Genomic DNA, 14,130 nt, shown 5'->3' with positions numbered 1-14,130 from the left:
TTTGGCCTCAGGCAGGAGTCCCTTCAGCAAAGACATAGGTATTATTAAGTACCTCTCCTTCAGCAGCCGAAACAGACTCAACCTGGATTTTCTTTACCCGTACACTGAAGCCACTGACAAACTCATGCCTGCCAGAAAATGGCCCAACAATTCACTACAGCTCAACTATCACGACTAAGCCAATTAATTTCTCAGGTCACAATGCAGATTTACAATGCAGACTCCCTATCCTTTACCCCAACATCTCCACTACTCCCCCAAAATAAAAAAGCTATAAAAGATAGCAACTACAGCAAAACTTGTTCATGAGCAGTTAATGCATATTGCGCCTTCTCTACAACTTATGGAAACTACATTCGATTAAGCTGCTGACTGAAACCTGACTTAAGCAAAAATCCCTTTGCAGTGACTTGCCACCCCACCTACTTATGTTGAGATCTTAAATGCAAAAGACAAACAAACCTCATTAGGGCTAGAAGAGAAAAATTCTCCCACCTGCCTCTTCCTACCACTGCTAACAAGGAAAACTGCTACTGTTCATCCCTGCATTTTTGTGTTTTGCAGCATTAAAAAGAAAAGCTACACTTTCTTCTTTACCTCCTGAGTGCAGTCCTGCAATACTCTGCTACTCAGAAAAGTTCAGCAGCTATTCAAAGAGTTGTTCTTTGTCTCTGCTTTGCATGTGGGCTACTGAGAAGGAAAGCTAAGCAAAGACCCCACATCCCACTCCCAGCTGTGACAAGAAGGGAATTTCCAGAAGAAGGGAGCACGGCTACTCTTAAGCAGCCATTTAGCATCTGTGAAGCTAAATGTTTCTCATTTTGAAGAGACTGACCCTGCAGTAGAGATCCAGGAACTCTATCCAAAGAGCACATTGTGAGCAATGACACGTTCCATGCTCTCCCCTCCCTTTGCAAAGTCAGCTGGTAAGGAGCAGAAGCTGGCTCCAGTACTCAGGAAGCAGCACAAATGTTTTGTTTCCTAGGAATTAGGACAACATCTAGATTTAAACCTATCAAGTCCGAGAGTTACGAATCAAAGCAAACACAAACTTGCCATGAAGAAACAGCACAAGCAAGCTAATGCCACCCTTAAGGCCCTTCAAAACCAGCATTTAATTTGGTTCTCTTCAAGCTCACTGAAAAGCAGTTTTACCATTCCTATGATATGCTGTGGACTGTGACACCACTCTGATCCACCTCCTCTTCAGATATATACACTGCCCCTTTTCTGAACGGTCTGAAAATTAATTATATGGAAATGAACAGTGTTAGATAAAGGGATTCCATGCAATTGGCTCTCTTAAAGGAACTGAGAACTACGGCATTTCTGCCTTCAAGAAGTCTGTAGCAATAGCAAAGCCCATTCAGTACAACTCGTGCTGTTAGAAAGAGAACGAGCTTAAAATCCAAATAAGCAAACATCAGTACTACCCTTACCTTCCCACTTGTGGCCAGAAGCAAATGTATGCTTAGGCATAGCATGGGTTCTACCTCTGCCTCTTGTCACCACTAGATCACATCAGAGTAGCATCCTGACCTGAGAAGTTCTGCTAAAACTGCAGGTGATACATAAACAGCAGCTTTGAACAAAAAGATTAATACTTTGACTTTAATACATTGTCTGCATAAGCTCTACCTACCCCTCCACGTAAAGCAAGGTAGTAACAGCAAGCTTCACAGCTTCGTGCAATCTGGAATTTCCCTACCCCATATGCAGGCAGAGATATACCAGGGTATTTCAGCAGTCAGAACTGAATTTCAGTGTGAATGGAGGGGCAGACACATTAGAATTTTCTCAGTCTTACGGTGAAGATAAAGCATGAACATACATTTTGCTTCAGCTACCCTTTTCTCTTTCTACATGGGGAAGCTGACAACACTTGCTGGCAGGCCCCAAATGGCTTTATGTAGTTTTCCTGGACAGACAACTTTTGTCTGAACACTTAAAACTTTTAAAGCCAAGAGAAATACAGCAATTCTTACATCTCTATGCTTAAGTTTAACAGGTCAGTAAAGTGCTCAGCTGATTTGGTTAAGAGATTCTTCAGGTAATCATAATCCACCTGAGGTCATCCAAATGGAAAGAAAAGAACTAGGAATAGGCTACTAGTTTTGGTGCTTCCACTGAATGTTTCAGTGATCTCAGTCAAACCATTCAGTCCTGGTATACTTCAGCCATCAGCAAAACAGGATTTCAGAAAGGAACAGCAGGACAGTCAAGTAAACTATCTGTATACTGTTTTAAAAAGAGTGTAGCTTGGTGATCATTTCATTTTCCATGATCCCCTTGCACTCCTTTTCAACTTAGTCTACCCTGATAATTAAATTCTCAAGATTTTAAGAATTTATGTCATCAACATTGTTGACAAATTGTCATCAACAATTGAATTGAGTTTATTAATACAGACTCAAATTAGGGCACCTCTTTCAAGCAAATGTGGTGCTGTTTCACTGAAGAATCAAACCCTTTAGCAACTTTTCTGCTCAAATGGCAGGAACAGAAAAGGACAATCTAGGAGTACATCAGTTCCACAGAAAGACTTAAGAGCTTAAAAGCAAGATTACCCAAACAAATTCACTTCACCCGGGTAAACAAATTCTTGTGCCAAAAGCAGAAGGAGCAGCTGTTATCTGGTGGTTTCTTCTGCTAACATAGTTCCGAGACACTGATGTTAAACAAAATTTGGGGCTTTCTCAAGCATCTGAAAAAGGTCAGAGAGGCAGAGAAATCCAAGGCAGTCAGATGTACAGTACTCCAGATTTTATCAGTGCTCAGGACACAGCTATATTTCTTGTATGAGAAGAGGGAACTACATGTTGCCCTGCGATGCCAACTGGACACCCACTCTGGAATAAATCTAACCAGGTTTGTAGGCGTAGGTAAAATCTTTTATTAGACCAACTGATAGAGGATGCCCTCCTCTCCCGCTGCAACCCCTTCTATTTTTACACTGCTGATGAAAAAATTAATTCAGCCAGAAAAGACATATTTAGGGGCCCTACTTTTTCTACCTAATCCTTCTTTCCTTGGAAAAAGTGTGAGTCACAATGACAAAAAAGAGCACTCGCTTCACTGTCTACCTTCTCAACGCCCCCAGCAAGAAAAGCTTTATTTTAAAAGTGTGGTTTTATCACTGTAACTGTATCTACGTTAAGGGATTCCACTGGCAGAGCCAGAACATGCTGATTAATGCAGCTGTCACAAGCATTTGTAGCAGAAATGACCTTATAAGCACATCCACAGGGAGTTAAAGCCACATAATCACATTGCAAATCCATGCCTCCTACTTGATATCAGTTTAATTTTCCTAAGCAGATGACCCTTACAGGTCACAGGCAAGAAAATGTGAGCTGTAACTTCCCAACTTGACACTTCATTGTGATTTTTCTCATGAGAAAGTACCAAACAAAGGTACATTCTCCTTTACAGTATATTCTCTTGTACAGTCAACCCCCTATAAAAAAGAAAAAAAAACAACCAATCAAAAAAACCCCAAACACACAGAGGAAAACTCAGGAAAGAAAAAATCAGAGCTCCGTGTTAGGGAAAAAATATCTCAATGCAGGTGCTGCAAGAAAGTGAACAGTGCCATGGAAAATAGAGATGTAGCATGTCATTTTGGTTTTGAGTAGGAAATAACTTAGTTTCTGCCATAAACATATTTTAGACAAAGACAGTACACCAAAGCTAGCACATAAGTAAAATATATGACATAGTATCTGATGGCCCTTACAGCTAAGGTAGCAGGTTTCATTCAGAACTAGCTACAACTCTAAACAGAATTTCATGTAAGGATACCCTCGCATCCCGTCACATTAAAAAAACAAAACATATATGACGTAACTCAGGGTCATGGAAGAGATTTTGATCAGGGCCTTTTGTTATCCTGTTACTCTTCTGGGAATCAGCATAAGATTCTCAATCATTTATACTGAAAATCTTAAAACTGTTAAAATACCTCAGGGGTTGTTTTGTGACTTGCAGTGTGCTGTGGAAGGTAAAGGTCAAAGAATTAAGAGACACACCCAGTTACTCCAGTGAAAATGAAAGGCAATCTAAACGCGAGGCTATTTTCTCAGAAGATACATGAATTGGATGGCTAGTCACAGCTTCCAGCTTGGTGAGATGCTATGTGTTTTGAAAGGCAAAAAACAAAACTCGGCATTTAAAAGTGTCTACAAGATCTTTTTACCAGATCAGGAGCCAGTACTGCCATCCTTTGGTGGCACCTTCTAGCAAACTCACACTTCCAAGGGATCCAGCATAACTTTGGCTTTGCAAAAAGAAATATCCAAGGAGAAGGGACCTCCTTGAGGCCAAAGCAGCAGTTCCTGAACACAATGCACCCTAGTGCATTTCTTAAGCTCCTTCCAAAGGCAGGGACCTTTAATAATCTAAATCTTCATTATTACTCTCCTTATACACTGACACTTGATGGCAGGCCTCTTGGAATACTCTACCACACCAGCCAGTTCAGCTCTGAAGGTCTGAAATGAGAAACTCCTTGTTTTCATATGAAGTGAAGAATCAGAAAAACGAAACCTATATTTAACTTCTTATTCACTGCAACAGCTGCTAACAAGTTCTTGTAAACACTCTACAGGTCACAGATTTCCAATATCTTATCTAAATGCTAAGCTGCTGAAGTAGAGCTCAAAGCTCTTTTGAACAGGCTTCCTAGAATGCCACTTAAAATGACTGAGGCTAAGCAACAGAGCTATAAAGCCAAAGCAAAAAGAAAATAATTTGTTAAACCTGATCTATTGTCAAGTTGGCTTGCAACTATTTATTGAAGTGCAGCACCTGCATCTATATATATCTGTTTGAAAATAAACAAACTGCTTTTGCCCCATATGCTAAAAAAGCACAGCACACATTCATTTGGAAGACACACAGACTGTGGCAAGTTTGCTTTTAATAGCAGGTCTGCCTCACATGTATAAAAGCTACCTTGATTTTTCACACCTTAAATTCCTCTAAAGATACTGGTACACTGCACTGCAGTTTCTACAAAACATCAGTCTGCCAAATCAAATGTATTCTCACAGCCATCTGGGTTACAATACATCATGGACCACATTTAGCTAAGGAAAGCTACTCAAATTTTCTTCTTCAGTTCAATGCAGTATGAATACAAGTGCCAGAAGTATACCCCCTCAGACTGAAATACACAGACTAACAAGCACTATGGGTAGAAAATAAGACAGAGTTCTCTTTGAGGGTCATAAGAAAACTGCAAATGACAGCAAACCTGAAACAACAGAAACTGCTTTGCACTCACAGAAGAGTCAACCTGCCAAGCTCACTACCACAAGACACTGACCTTATCAGAATTTTCAAAAGGTTTTGAATTTTCTTCTGGTTGTCATGTCACAATAGGATGAAGTACAAAAAAAAGCCTGGAAACACTTCACAATCTAGCTTGTAACCTTTAATTGTCAGTTTTTAGGAACATATTTTAACTGCAGTGAATAAAGAGCTTGGTTTACTTTTGGCTGGTGAATGATACAATACCCTTAACTATTTTAACTAAGAATATTTGAGGCAAGCTGCATTTACAAATCAGAATTAATTTTTAAGACAACTGGTTTTTGTTATTAGGTGAACCAAGTTGTCTGTATTCTCAATTGCTGAAACACATACAAAGGGTTGGTCCTACGGATGCTATGCAACTAATGAACAGACCACAGGAACAAAAATACCTGCAATCTGACTTAACTAAAGCAAAGAATAATTAAGGGGAAAAACAGAAACACCAAGTGCTGCTATTACGGGGGGAGGAGGGTGGGGCAGGAAGTACATGCATAGCACCTGAAGAAGAAAGTGAAAACTGTTCAGATTCCACATGGTACACAGCAGTGGTACTTATTCCATCTAACTAATGGAGGTAGACTTTGGGGTTTTTTCCTCTGTTTTGTAAATAAAGATGCATAAAGCATGCTGACAACACTTATTGGTTCAGATTTAGCTTACCTTCAAATTAAAGTGTGTTCAGGTCAACACTTTTGGCAAGAACTGCAAAATATTATGACCTCAATTACATAAACAAGACTTGCACCCAACCAAAGAAAACACCACTTGCACAGTATAAGAAAAAATACTTAAAATATTTGGTCCCAATGGGAAATAAAGCAAGCCATTCCAATATTTGCAAAAGTACAAGTACCCATAATCATTTTGTATATGGTCACATTTAATCTAAGTAAAATCCACATATTCAAGATTAACCTGATGTGGGTTTTACTGAGGGAGGTGTGGGGATGTTTAAGAAGCTATCTAAACAACCTGCATATGTAGTGTTTCAACACAATGAGCTTCAGACTGCTTTAACAATTCTTTTGGGACAGACTCAAAAGACTGAAGTTAAAAGGTCTTTTTTCCCCCCTACATTTGTGGGGTGAGAGAGCCAACCCCCATGAAATCTGTCAGGCATACCTTCCTCAGCTCTACCATGTAGCTTTACACATAGACCAGAGCTCAGAAAAGTGAAATATACCTTCCACTAAGCAGCAAGCGTTGTCAGGGCCTTTCAAATCTCCAGGACTTTACCAGTTTTCTTACAGTCCACAATAGTACTCAGATCAATACAAGAGCACAATACCTCATCTTCTGCAATAGCTCCAACATTTTCGTTGCAGTTACTCTTTGGTTTGATTCATCCACTAAGACGCAGGACTATGTAGAACCCCTAGGCTTCTCTCCCAAATCCTTCCTGCTTGAAATAACTCACTGACATCCGCATTCACTGGTGCACTGATTTTGGTGCTTGAAGCTGCTTATCGCCTATAGTTAGCTGTAATGAGATCATGACTGCCTCCCCACACGTGCTTAAGCTGCTTAGACAGTACTGTCAAAGGACACAGAACAGCCAGCCATATCTTCTTGTGCCTTTCTAAGATTTCTAAATTCACTTTTTGAAACACTTGACAATACTTCGATACCAACAGTGGCCAATGCTGATTGGAAATAAAGATTACGTTATATTTTGCATAAACCCACTCTGGCAGTTTAAAAAACAGGGGAAATGCAGTTCAGCACAAAACTGCAGGGAGGCGGGGGAACAAGAAATGTCACAGCAGTATATATGAGCTATACAATAGCTCACATTTAGATCAGCACTCAAGTCAGCTGTGACAAAGACAGGAGCATCCCCTGCAGAGGAGGCACTGCAACTCTCCTCTCCCTACCCCAGGAAAGCAGCTGTGAAGCTTGGCATCTTTAGCCATTACCTGTTGCACTTCAAACTAGCAAAGACCATTAGTCACACAGGTCCGGGACCTCCCCACCAGAAAAGTGAATTGTGCAGCACAGCCACTATTTAATCACACTGTCTCTCAAGAAAATGAGGTCATTTGAGTCTGCTGGCAAACAAATGCTTATACCACAGGTACTACTACTGAGTCATATATTTGTTGATAAAGAACAGGGAGAAAGCAGATATGCTAGACTTTCTTCCAAATTTAGAAAAGCACAGGTAATCCCTTTCAGCCTGGAAGACTATCAAGCCAGCCTATCATCTTTCAGCAAACTAACCTCAGAACAGAAAGAAAAAAAAAGACAATGATAGAGTCCCGAAGTCATGGCAAGATCATTCAGCTGCAATTCAGCCACCTAAATGGACAGAATTGCTAGAGCATGAGAGTTACCCTCCAAATCTCAGAGGCTTAGTTCTTATTACAAAGAACTGGTACTGATTTTATTAAAAGTTAACAAATATAGAACAGGACTGAGCTTTTTACTCTGTTCTAGTGCACTCACCTGGCGTTCCTTTAGTAACCTCCAAAGACAAGAGCATAGCTCCCACAAACCATATCTACGTATACTTACTTGAAGAGTAAAATTAAAAAGAGGTAAAAAGCAAGCAGCTTATTTCTCTTTGTCTGATATTTAAGGTGGCTGCATATGTATTCTGCACAAAACAGAAAAAGGTTACCTTAGAGATGTCACCCAAACTCTGTCAGTTGAGCAGTCACTGGAATATGGAGCCAACCTCTCACGATCAAGAGGGAGCAGGACACCAGAAGCAAGTCAGCCTGCAAGATGTTGTATGGAAACAAGTTAGCAAGTGCTAAATTAGCTTTTATTTAGATCTTTACTTGCTCATCAACTCAGAACTTGAGAGCAACTCTTTCCCTCGCATCTGGGACCAGAATTCACAGCAAGCTCCTTTCAGGATGCAAATGCTCTGGCTCATTCCTTTGGGCTCCGACAGATGGTCTTTACCAAACATACCACTGGGGCTGAGGGGACTGCTGCTCCCAACTGCCTCCTCCACCCGTCAGCTGAAGACTACCAACCAGCGGGTGGAGTAAAACAGGACATATGCCTCTTCGTCACCTGGCTGGCCAGGTACACAAAACACTGATGGGTGTTAATGAAGAAAGGTTCAAGCATAGTACAAACTGTGGCAGCTGAACAGGCACTGCTGTAGGCCCTAATATAAGGGAAGTAGCGTTGGGGGAAGAAGGCAACACCTGGTGGAAGAGAACCTTTCTAACTACAAAAGCTAAATCAGAGACAGCTTATCTATTGGAGCTCTCAACCATGCATAGTAACATCCTACCAGGATAGGCACATTACATCTTCATAACCTTTTTCACTGCTTCTATCAGATTTGGTTGATACAGATCATCTACTAATACAATTATGGCAGCTATGCCCATGTTATTTTTGAACAGAAACAACTGCAATGTTAACTGCCATGGATAGCATTATACAGATAAAGAGGCACCCTATAAGCAAAGCTTATTCCTTTACTCCTAGAAGGGGATAAAATCATTTGTTGTGAATGAAACTGACCACATCCTGACAGGCGTTATGTAAAATCAAAGAAAGCTTAAAGAAGCTTGCCTTTTACACACAGTTAATGCCACTCAAAATACAACCAGACAAGCCTACAGAAATAAACAAAGGCCAATTACTTGCACCTTAGTATTATATGCCAAGTAGTCTTCACTGATGTGGACTATATAGGAGGCACAGGCACCCCAACACACCAATTAAGGGAACTGCATCTATTAGAAAGTACATCTACCCGAACAGCACACTGGGAAAGCCAAAAATAACAGCTGCTGCCACATCAGAACAGCACAAGTACTGCATACAGGCGATGCCTGCAAAACAAACTAAGCAGCCATGCACAAACACTTCCTCTTCCTCACCCACCACCCCTATGACAGCAGCAAAAAACCCGAGATTAAACACTCGCCAGCATCCTGCTCTGCATTCCCATCACATCAGGAACATGAAAGGAGACTGCTAGCTGCTCCTCCATACATCTGAAGGGTTCCTTCAGTTTACAGCAAGCCGTACAAATACTTGACATGATTCTTGCAGAGGTTTCTCTAGCATTTTCTTCTTTCACTCCTTTTCTCTAGCTCACCCATTTCCAAGCTCACTAGGGACCCCTTGTATTTACTATGCCTGTTTTTGATGCATTCATTCTCAGAGACTGAGAAATCAGGTAAAAGCAGCTGTTCCTAGGCAAGTCACATTATATAAACAAGCAAGCACAGAGCCACAGCTCTTCTGAGCTGCTGCACACAAACTCTGCATGTCAAGTTCAGATCTAAACCCTGCCCAGCACCAAGACTGATGGTGTGACACTGTCAAATGCAAGAGTAAAATCAGGCTGCGGTTTTCTGTCAGTATTAACTTCCGAGACTGTAAATGCCAGTATCAACACTCAACCATGATGCACGTCTCAAATATGTTTCAAGCTAATTCCCAACGGGCAGACTGGGGGAACCCAACAGCAGCAAGTGCCTGGGTTACAATGCAATGACCGACGCACGATCCAAACAAGGCTTCTGGCAGATTTTCTGTGGCTTCAGTATCTGCATTTCAAACACAGACAGAAGCAGCATACCTCCTCTAGAACACAGGCTGCAAATATTCAACTTCAAACTTAGCACCTACATTTCTTATTCCAATGGAAACCCCAAGAGAGTGTCACCCCACACCCCAGTACGCCAGTCAGAACTCACCAGATGTACGACAAACTTTAGACACAGAGAAATGAAATAGAAACTGAAATCTAGAAAGACAAGTGATCAAACCTTTTTACAAACATCTGGCAATTCACTGAACCAAAGAGACCGTGTCCTGTAAGAAGGTGGTCAAACAGCTCGAAGCTTGTACAGGGCTCATCATCTGCACTAGTCAAACTCAGCAAGGTCTCATTTTCAGAGTTTGGTAACTCCACCCAAAATGAATAAGCTCCATACATGGCTGAGGAAAGGACAGGAGAAACGAACTAGGCAGCTCAGACAGGATAAGAATAGCATACAATGCATGATTAAGAAGAAATCATAATACCTGTTCAGAAGGCTAATTAACTGATTAAGGGTGTAGATACTACTTCAGCCTGGACATTTTTTCACCTCTGAGTGCTTGCTGTTCTAACCTTGACTTCTCACTGTGTGCAATGCAATACAGAATAACTGGTGAGTCAGTTGACCTACACAATTTGCCAGGAGAGGGGATCCCAAAGCACATCTAATTCTGCTTTCTAGAATATTTTTTACAAGAAGTGCCCAGTCCTGTCATCTTGATGAAGTGTACAATAATACAATTCACAAAAGCAGCAGGAAAGACACTACTGTTCCATTTTATTTTTAAATATATGTAAATACATATTTTAGAATTATATTTTTATATAACTGAATAAATATATAAAAACACATTATTGCACTGTTTCACTCAAAGTGCAGGTTACTCTTAACTCCACTTCACCATTAGCCCCATGTTCCCACCATTGCCCTTGTACCAGAAAATCATTTAAGCACCCACAAAGCTGGGGGGAAAAAAAAGCCCTGACACCAGTGACAGGGCAAGAACCTCCTGTTAGTTGCAGTCTATACGTACATGAGCTTAAAGTGACTGAAGCTACACACGGAAGGTGGAACAACCAAAACTCTTGGTGACTGGAAGCTGATCCTAGAAACTGTCCCCTTTCTCAGCTCAGTGAATTGTGCTCACTTGCTCTTTTTCTATGTAAGAAACATGCAAAACTGCCACAAGGTGCCTACTGGATAACCAGAGTAGAAACTAACCTAGGGAAAACAGACACAGTGTTCAGAAGAGGGCCCTAGCAGGATATCCTACCCTTCCACTCCTGTGGTCGCTGGAGATTCCTATGGCAATAACCTTGTATACATCAACTTCTCCCAGAAAGAGGGTCCCCAGCTCTCCCAAAAGTCCTTATTAGGAAACAAAGGCAAAGTCACGAAAAGGACACTTCAGATCTGCCTAACAGGCTCTGACCAGGATGGTATAGGCTGTTCATCCATGCACCTGGGAATGGTTGTGCTGAAAAAACTGGGGAGGGTAAAAAACACTCTCTAATGCTACCAGAAAAAAAATTAACATTAGGACAACTCAAAACATTGACAAAGCAAGAGTTTTATGCAGTTTAAACAGTAACCCAATATTAACTTACTATATACAGAATTCACTATCTTTACAAAAAGTACCACTTTCCTTCCAGCATCAAAACAAAGCACTTACCTTAGGTCAGTGCTAAACTAACCCAGCCACAGAAAAATATGTCTCAATCTCATTAATGAGGAACTGTTACACAGGATTAAGATGTCCCTAATAGGCCTGTTTGAGGTTATAGTGGCAACATCTAATAACATATATCTAATTCTAAAACACTTCCAAGCTCCTGACAGAACTTCTGTAAAAAGGAAACTGAAGTCTTCATTCAGTGATAGATAACAAGAATTAATACAGTATTTTTCTCCATCAAAAATCTGTCCATATGCATGTAGGTCAGCATATCAGTGGCAGGTGACAGTTCTCCACAAAGGGACTTGCACAAGACATTTAGTACACTATTTTGTGAGACAAGCTACCAACTACGTTTACAGAAATTAGCCTACCAACTATAGAAATATTACATTAAGAATTAACAGAAACCCAAGCCCATACTGTTCTGGCACCATTCAGCACTTTGTTAGCAAAGGCCAATCTTGGAATTCAGCTTTGGAAGCTCTAAATACCAAGTTAAGCCAGGTGAACCTGAAGGGAGGAAGAGCAGATGGAAGAGAAACACAGCAAGACTGGCTGAAGTGAGAAAGGCAGCAAATACTAAAGCATATTGCTGGAAAGAAAAATCCAGGCCTTGCTGATTCAGAGCTTTAAGATGGAGGGACACTGAGCCAGTTTAAATTCACCTCTCCTCATCCAAGTCCTACTTGGAAACCCCAGGGACGGTTGCTGGTTACAGTCCAGGTCTGCAAACCCATGAGCACATCTACCTCTGGGGACTGCCAGGCATCTTCCGGTAACCACTGGGGCAGCCAGCCTTACCCAGAGCCTGCCCACACTCCCTCCTCCGCAGGGGTGGCAGTACATGGGGCGCAGGAAGGGGCCCCAACCCCACCAGCTTCCTCACCATGTTGGTTTCATGTTACCACCGTGGTTTGCCGAACTCTTTCCTGCGCGCTGCTCCTGTGGAGGGGAAGGGCACAGAGGGGACGCTCGAACTGCTTGCCGGGCAGGGCCCCCGGCAGCAGCATAGCCCTGCCCTGGCACCGCGCTGCCCAGGGGGCTGCCCTTGCCGGGCCCAGCTCCCAGAGCTCCCCCCACGCTGCGGGACAACCCTCCCACGCCAGCTGTGCCCCAAACGGGCCTCGCAGGGGGAAGCACCTGGGTCTCACCCCACACACGCACCCCAAAACGCGAGGACGCGTCTGGCTCCCCCCTTACCCTCCTCACGGGACCGCGCCTGGGTTTCCACGGACCCGTTCCCCAACGCACCCCGACCCCTCACGGGGCCGCGCCTGTGTCCGCACCCCCCCTCCGCGTGGGACTCTCCCGCTCCTCAACCGGACTGCGCCGGGCTCTCTCCTCCCCATCCTCCCTCATGGGGCCGTACCCAGTTCTCCCCTCCCTCCCCTCACGGCACCACGCCCGCCCCGGGCCCTCGCCCCACTGCGGCTCACCGGGGCCGGCCCTGCCTGCCCAGCTGGGGGCTGGCGACATCAAGCCGCCCGCACCGCCTCTCCCCGCCGTTCGAATCAACAACAAGATGGCGACGGCCGAGAGGGAGGAGCCCCGATGCTGGCCGTCATAGCAACCGCGCGGTCCAAATCCCGCCCCGCCGCCCCTTGAGGCAATCCAAAGCCCAGCCCAGCCCGCCGGGGGCGTCCTGGAAACACTGATAGGTCAAAGTCACCGTCACTCAAGCGCAGAGCGGCCCCTCCCCTTTCCGTGCTCGGACTGCCTCTGGGTGGCCGCTCACGTTAGGCACACGTGATATCCTCCCGTACCCCGCCGGGCTACGCCGCCTCACTGGCTACCAGAGAAAGGAGCGGGGAGCGCTCGACCAATGGGCACGCCGGGCGCGGGCCCTGCCGGGCCGGGGTGAGGCGTGACGGGAGCGCGCGAGCGGCCTCGTGAGGCGGTCCTGTGAGGGCAGCCTGCTGGCCGTGCGGATCTGCTCTCCCCCCGCCTTGATGCCGCCCTCGGAGGCAGGTCTTACACTTCAGCCCGCCGCATCCGTCTTCCTCCGAGAGCGCGGGAGGCCCGACGGGGCGGCATATCCCCCTTGGTGCGGTGCATCCTGTGGGGTCGGCTGGGCTAAACCCAGCTTCCCCCACAGAGGCCTGGCCCCAGACTGCACGGAGTGCTCAGTTGGCCCCTTGCAGCAGCGAGTAGAATGTGTTTACGCGCCCATCCGGCACAATAAAGGTTTCCGGCGCTAATCCACTTTTCCTCCCGGTTAAGAAACCCCGCCCCTCCACTGACTGACAGCTTGTCCCACCCACTTGCACCTGGGAGTGCTCGAGCAAGGGAGAGCTTGAGGGGGGCAGGCAACACAACCCAAAAGTTTTTCAAAATTACCCGTGATTGAGTTTTCTTGCCCCAGGTCACATCTCTGCAGAGGACTGTCCTGGCTGGGTCACGTCCAGAGGCTACGGAGACCCTGCTGTGACCAGAGAAGAGCCTACCAAAGCCCTTGGCACATTTTTCACAGTGCCAACCCCAGCCCAGGGCTTGTGCTGCTGTAACTGCCATCCTGGTCCTGGGTTGTGCTGCCCATATCCCTGACTGGAAACAGCACAAATGACTGCCACAGCCAGACAGCTGCTAGTGGGACTGCTTGGCCACAGCATTCCC

At 44.3% G+C, this 14,130-nt stretch overlaps 1 protein-coding gene across 10 annotated transcripts in view; it reads right to left on the bottom strand.

Annotated features, from left to right (window-relative positions):
* Positions 1 to 13,052, bottom strand: part of IP6K1 (inositol hexakisphosphate kinase 1) — a 38,169-nt gene extending 25,117 nt beyond the window's left edge. For 4 of the 10 annotated variants that reach the window (XM_075096524.1, XM_075096527.1, XM_075096534.1 and 1 more), the window contains exons 1-3: positions 12,954 to 13,052; positions 12,404 to 12,459; positions 7,937 to 8,036 (exon numbers count right to left, since the gene is read on the bottom strand). The gene's annotated coding sequence lies outside the window, so the exon portion shown is untranslated. Of the gene's footprint in view, positions 1 to 7,936; positions 8,037 to 11,109; positions 11,205 to 12,318; positions 12,460 to 12,953 lie in introns of those variants that run through there. The other 6 variants (XM_075096525.1, XM_075096530.1, XM_075096528.1 and 3 more) reach the window with 4 other exon arrangements.
* Between the last annotated feature and the right edge of the window lie 1,078 nt (positions 13,053 to 14,130).

Source organism: Phalacrocorax aristotelis, chromosome 6 (genome assembly GCF_949628215.1).
Source record: "Phalacrocorax aristotelis chromosome 6, bGulAri2.1, whole genome shotgun sequence".
Classification (NCBI taxonomy): domain Eukaryota; kingdom Metazoa; phylum Chordata; class Aves; order Suliformes; family Phalacrocoracidae; genus Phalacrocorax; species Phalacrocorax aristotelis.
The sequence above is the reverse complement of the archived record's forward strand: the minus strand, read 5'-3'. Positions and strand labels throughout refer to the sequence as shown.